A 7,252-nucleotide genomic window follows, 5' to 3' on the forward strand; every position below is an offset into this window, starting at 1 on the left:
CCATCATCTTCTTGGTAAACTCCTTGAGAGATGCTTGAATTGTTTTGTAATCCGGAAATATGTATTTCAGAATTGGCAGGTCTCGACATTTTTGAAAACTGAGATTGGGAAGTTACTGAAAAAGATCTTCTTGCTGAAGCAAAATCATTTGATGTTCCTGCTTCAGATCTAGAAGAAAAAGAGTTTCGTCTATCAAAGAAAATCTCTACTTTCCCTGATGCATCTTGTTTTACTTCTCTTAAAAGAGGTGCTTGTCTAGGTTGCGTTGGAATGGCTCGGTCAATAGACCATGATTGCGGGAGGTCAATTTCATCCCATCTTATGAGCCTTGGGATCATAACGTTGGCTTTTGTCATGTCTGTGACAAACAAAGTGGTTTCACGATCTTGTGACTTAAGAAGGACTCTAGAGTTACAAGTGTTCATGACCTTGGATTGAATCCTATAGATTAAAGCGGCTGGAATGGAACCTTCTTTCATGTTAAGACCATGAATTCGAATGTTTAGGAAGAGGGAGTCAAGAATGTTAAGATCTAACAGACTGACTGTCTTGTTTGGGAAACAGTTGAAGTAAACTGGACCATGTCCAAGACTTGTTTCAACTGTTCCAATTAAGGAGTCTTGGAAGTCATTGTGTCTAATGTCTCTAAGACACATGAGGATAGAGGCATTCAAACCTTCTCGGATGAGTGGTTTGACTGCAACTTGGACACACCCTATGTGAAGATATCTGTAGTGGCGGGCATGTTCTCTAACTGATTGTTTAGTCAGAAGATGGAATTCCTCACCGGAATCGGGTCCTAGAGGAATATTGTTTTCGGCGGTTTTGATGATATAATCAGATTTTCTCTTGTAATCATCAAGAACATATAACTCATCTTGTGGGATTTTGGGTATTTCTCAATTGTCAATGGCTTGATTGATATCTTCGAAGCAAACTTCTTCTTCAAAGATATTGTGTTTGGGGGAAAGTTCCTCAGGGCGAGTAACTTTCTCAGTAAGGGGATTGGAAGAAGAATGGATCGGAGAGGAGGAAGAAGAGGACGGTGAAGAGAAGGAAAGGCGTCTAGAGAGTGATCGAAAAAGTTTAGACATGATTACTTAAAATCTGATATCATTGCCCTCCTTTGGTTCAGAGAGAACATATATATTATCACTAAACTATCACTCAAACTTTTGAATCTGGGTTTTTAACTCTTTTTTTTTTAATAATCCTTTAAATCTATAGCCACCAGGAGTTCTTATGTTTGGACCATTATCACTGTTGGGGACATCATCAAGTTAGCCTTACTGCCCTAAATCCAGGGACTTACTGCTACAGTCCCTTTGAGTGATAAGGTTAAACGGCCTGTACTTCCAGATTTAAAGTATTGTTTCTTATGTACAAAATGAACAGTAACTAAGAATATGAACAACAGTAAATAAGAACAAGAATAGTAAAATCCCAAATCCATGAATTTCAGAGAGAGTTTATTGATAATATGTATTTCAGAGAGAGCCTGATGGGGAAGTAGGAATATACATATTATCATTAAACTCTCTCTGAAATTCATGGATCTGGGATTTTACTATTCATGTTCTTATTTACTGTTGTTCATATTCTTAGTTACTGTTCATTTTGTACATAAGAAACAATACTTTAAATCTGGAAGTACAGGCCGTTTAACCTTATCACTCAAAGGGACTGTAGCAGTAAGTCCCTGGATTTAGGGCAGTAAGGCTAACTTGATGATGTCCCCAACAGTGATAATGGTCCAAACATAAGAACTCCTGGTGGCTATAGATTTAAAGGATTATTAAAAAAAAAAGAGTTAAAAACCCAGATTCAAAAGTTTGAGTGATAGTTTAGTGATAATATATATGTTCTCTCTGAACCAAAGGAGGGCAATGATATCAGATTTTAAGTAATCATGTCTAAACTTTTTCGATCACTCTCTAGACGCCTTTCCTTCTCTTCACCGTCCTCTTCTTCCTCCTCTCCGATCCATTCTTCTTCCAATCCCCTTACTGAGAAAGTTACTCGCCCTGAGGAACTTTCCCCCAAACACAATATCTTTGAAGAAGAAGTTTGCTTCGAAGATATCAATCAAGCCATTGACAATTGGGAAATACCCAAAATCCCACAAGATGAGTTATATGTTCCTGATGATAACAAGAGAAAATCTGATTATATCATCAAAACCGCTGAAAACAATATTCCTCTAGGACCCGATTCCGGTGAGGAATTCCATCTTCTGACTAAACAATCAGTTAGAGAACATGCCCGCCACTACAGATATCTTCACATAGGGTGTGTCCAAGTTGCAGTCAAACCACTCATCCGAGAAGGTTTGAATGCTTCTATCCTCATGTGTCTTAGAGACATTAGACACAATGACTTCCAAGACTCCTTAATTGGAACAGTTGAAACAAGTCTTGGACATGGTCCAGTTTACTTCAACTGTTTCCCAAACAAGACAGTCAGTCTGTTAGATCTTAACATTCTTGACTCCCTCTTCCTAAACATTCGAATTCATGGTCTTAACATGAAAGAAGGTTCCATTCCAGCCGCTTTAATCTATAGGATTCAATACAAGGTCATGAACACTTGTAACTCTAGAGTCCTTCTTAAGTCACAAGATCGTGAAACCACTTTGTTTGTCACAGACATGACAAAAGCCAACGTTATGATCCCAAGGCTCATAAGATGGGATGAAATTGACCTCCCACAATCATGGTCTATTGACCGAGCCATTCCAACGCAACCTAGACAAGCACCTCTTTTAAGAGAAGTAAAACAAGATGCATCAGGGAAAGTAGAGATTTTCTTTGATAGACGAAACTCTTTTTCTTCTAGATCTGAAGCAGGAACATCAAATGATTTTGCTTCAGCAAGAAGATCTTTTTCAGTAACTTCCCAATCTCAGTTTTCAAAAATGTCGAGACCTGCCAATTCTGAAATACATATTTCCGGATTACAAAACAATTCAAGCATCTCTCACTATATATATATATATATATATATATATATATATATATATATCCCTATCTCTGATGTTTATGATGTTCTATCCTACTAATTTAATTATTTCAATTTTTTCCAAAAAATTTGATCGCACGCTAATACGATTACAGGCTTAATAATAAATATTTAGTTAATTGATAGGAAAGCAAGTTAGTGACGCTCGATTTGCATTATGATCATGACATACTAAAAATTGAGTCATTACACGTCTACCCCAGGATCTCAAACATCAACTGGGAGCAAGCAAGACAAAATCACAATCTTGCGTCTATTCCAAGATCTCAAATATCAAGTGGAAGCAAGCGGGACAAAACCACATTCTTTGCGTCTACTCTAGAGGTATCATTCTCAACTAGGAGCAAGTGGGGCGAACCACACCCTTGCATCTACCCCGAGAGCTCAAAACCTAACCCAGAGCAAGTGAAACAACACCACTGCATCTACCCAGGCAGATGTATCTCCATCATAGTTAATTTCTTTATGAAATTCGCCTTTAATCTCATTTCACTTCATTCAAAATCATACCCAAACGCAACCATCATTGTCTCTCATTATCTTAATCATACTCATCATCCTCAATCAAAATTAATCATTATCCTCAACAAAAATCAAGCATCATCATTTTGCCTTATCATAATCATCCTCATCATATCTCTTATTACATTTGATCCATCTTTTTCCAATTCATTATCTCACCTCATTAGATCTCATTTCTAACTTCTCTACCCTCTATTACTCCGGCTCTAGACTCATAACAGGATTTACAAACATTTAGATGGCTAGAAGAATGGTTGAGAACTTAAAAATTCATTTTCAGCAAAACAAGATGGTCATGCATACGCATGTGATGAACCACTATTTTATGGCTTATTTTGGATTGAATCGAGAGGATTTTATCAACTTTACTCACATTTATCCATATAATTTGCATGTTTTTAGGTTTTCTTCGAAATTTTGTGCCACAGCTAAGAACATGTTTCCTAGGCCTTAAAAACACTAATATCTAATCCTCTCTTATTATTATTTGATGCCATGACATATTTGTTAAGTGATTACAGGGTTTATAGAGTAAGAATGGCATAAAGGATGAAGAGGAAGCATGTTAAAGTGGAAAGAACACAAGAAATTGAAGATTTGAGAAGCTGGAATCGACGCGTGCGGGTGGTTGAAGCGTAAGCATGATCACGCCATCTTCCAACCGACGCGTACGTGTGACTGATGCGTACGCGTGACCAGCAGCTTCGTCCAAGTGACGCGTACACGTCAGCGTCATCTGCCTCAGTAAAGGAAAAATGCTAGGGGTGACTTCTGAGCTGATTTTTTGTCCAGTTTTGAGCCCAGTATGCAGATTAGAGGCTGGGAGTGAAGGAGGATGGATCATTCATTCAGGAGGGAATTCATTCATTCACACATAATTCTTTTAGTTTTTTAGAGATAGATGTAGAATTTGAGAGAGAGGCTCTCTCCTCTCTCTAGGTTTTAAGGTTTCTTCTTTTATTTTCAATTTCATCTAGGTTTAGGTTCCACTTCTTATCTTGATTCAAGTTCCTCATTTAATTTCTTGTTATTACCTTTTTGCTTTCTTAGTTTTATATGTTGTTTCCTTTACCTTTTTGTTTTATTGTTCATGACTCCTTGTTGATTCCAATTTCCTTTTAATGCACTTTGAGGTATTTTATGTTTATTGTCGCTTTCTTTAATTTGTTGTCATTGTTTTCTTGTAATTGTTAGTCTTAGATTTTACCATTTCTTGTTAATTTTCTATGTTTTTATTTTGTGCCTTCCAAGTGTTTGATAAAATGTTTGGTTGGATTTTAAAATAGATTTTGTGTTCTTGGCTTGGATTAAGTAATTTGGAGACTCTTGAATTGTCAAAGTCTCTTGTTGATTGGTGATTGAAAGTTGCTAGTTGGGTTGAGCTTCACTAAATCTAGTCTTTGATTAGGATTTGTGAACTTAAGTTGATTTTGCTCACTTGACTTTCCTTTAATTGTTAGAGGTTGACTAAGTGAGAGTAAAAGACAATTGCCATCACAATTGATGATGATAATAAGGATAGGAATTCCAATTCTCAACCCTTGCTAGGACTTTTCTTAGTTGTTAGTTTATTTTCTTGTTATTTACATTCCTTGTTCATTATTCAAAAACCCCAAAAAATACTTTTCCACAACCAATAATAATTACACTTCCCTACAATTCCTTCGACCTGAGGTTTAAATACTTCAGTTATTTTTATTGGTTTGCATTGTGACAAACAAATTAAACGTTGACCGAGGATTGTACGTCAGTTTAGAACTATACTCACAATGAGATTTTATTGAGAAATTCTTTACCAACATTTATCCTCCGTCAGCATGCCTTCCGCATACGCATGTTTTCAAGATTTTGGGAAAGTCGCATATGCATGCACCTTCCGCATTTTTGTTTTTGCTATGCTACAAATACTTTACTTGTTCTGCTATTCTGCACAAGCCTGGCTGAGGAAGTTGGAGAGACCGTTTCTTATTTTGTGCCGAAGCAATTTTTAAATCCCAGGCCAAAACTGATGAAATCAAAGGGCATTACTTGAACGCTACTGTAGGTACATGCGAAGAAATGATAAAAAGAGCTGTATTTGCCAGAGAATTGGGCGCTCCTATCGTAATGCACGATTACTTAACAGGGGGATTCACTGTAAATACTAGTTTGGCTCATTATTGCCGGGATAATGGACTACTTCTTCATATCCATCGTGCAATGCACGCAGTTATCGATAGATAGAAGAATCATGGTATGCACTTTCGTGTACTAGCTAAAGCGTTACGTTTGTCTGGTGGAGATCATATTCACGCCGGTACCGTAGTAGGTAAACTTGAAGGGGAAAGAGATATTACTTTAGGTTTTGTTGATTTATTACGTGATGATTTTATTGAAAAAGATCGAAGCCGTGGGATTTATTTCACTCAGGATTGGGTTTCTCTACCAGGTGTTCTTCCCGTTGCTTCAGGGAGTATTCACATTTGGCATATGCCTGCTCTGACCGAGATCTTTGGAGATGATTCCGTACTCCAATTCGGTGGTGGAACCTTAGGGCATCCTTGGGGAAATGCACCAGGTGCCGTAGCTAATCGAGTAGCTCTCGAAGCATGTGTACAGGCTCGGAATGAGGGTCGTGATCTTGCTCGTGAGGGTAATGAAATCATCCGTGAGGCGAGCAAATGGAGTCCTGAATTAGCTGCTGCTTGTGAAGTATGGAAGGCGATCAAATTTGAATTCCAGCAATGGATACTTTGTAATTCGGTGGTTACTGTTCGTTCTAGATAATTGCAATTAAACTCGGCTCAATCTTCAAAAAAGGATTGAGCCGAAGACAAAGATACTTAATTTATTGCATAAACATAATATATCTTATTTTTCTTTTTTATTATATCCATAAAGTTCTATATTCTAATCGATTAGATATATCTTATCTATTAGATATATATTAGAGTCTAGAAATGAAGAGTATATAAATAAATGGATATGGAATAGTTAAATTGGAGTATTTCAATAAAGAGAAATAGAAAAAATTGAATTAATAATTTAATAATTTTTCTAAAAAATTAGAAAGAATATTAACAAATATCAACTAGAATATATTTATTTATATAATAATAATAAAAACAAATTACTAAAAATATAATCAAATTCGATTTATTTTAATATTTCATTTTTTTCGAATTTGAATTCATTTGTTTTTCGCGATTCTATGTTTTCAACACTAATATTGACAACGGTATTGAAAACAAATATAATCCGATTGTGAAGAAATCGATCGATTTCTTCACGTTACAGAGGCAATTTTTAGCAAATAGTGAGTTCGTTAAACTTTCTGTGATACAAACATGAAGTTCCTTTTTTATTTTATTTTTATTCAAGGGTAAATAAATTAAAAAAGAATTAATTTAATTTGAATAAAGGATACCACTCTTGACAAAGAAAAGGTTGGTCCGTCTTTTTTTTTTATTTACGCATCCTATTTTTCCTATTTTTTTTTGAAGGGGGGAGGGGGTTGCTAACTCAATGGTAGAGTACTCGGCTTTTAAGTGCGACTCCATTTTTTACACATTTTTATGAAGCAATTGTTTCGTCCATAACCTCGGTAGGGTTTGTAAGACCACGACTGATCCAAAAAGGAATGAATGGAAAAAGCCGCATGTCGTATCAATAGCGAATTCTAAAAGGATCTCATTCTTATTGGATCGGACCATTTTTTTGTTTGAATTCGTGA

This window comes from Arachis hypogaea, chromosome 2, assembly GCF_003086295.3.
Source record: "Arachis hypogaea cultivar Tifrunner chromosome 2, arahy.Tifrunner.gnm2.J5K5, whole genome shotgun sequence".
Taxonomy (NCBI): Eukaryota; Viridiplantae; Streptophyta; class Magnoliopsida; order Fabales; family Fabaceae; genus Arachis; species Arachis hypogaea.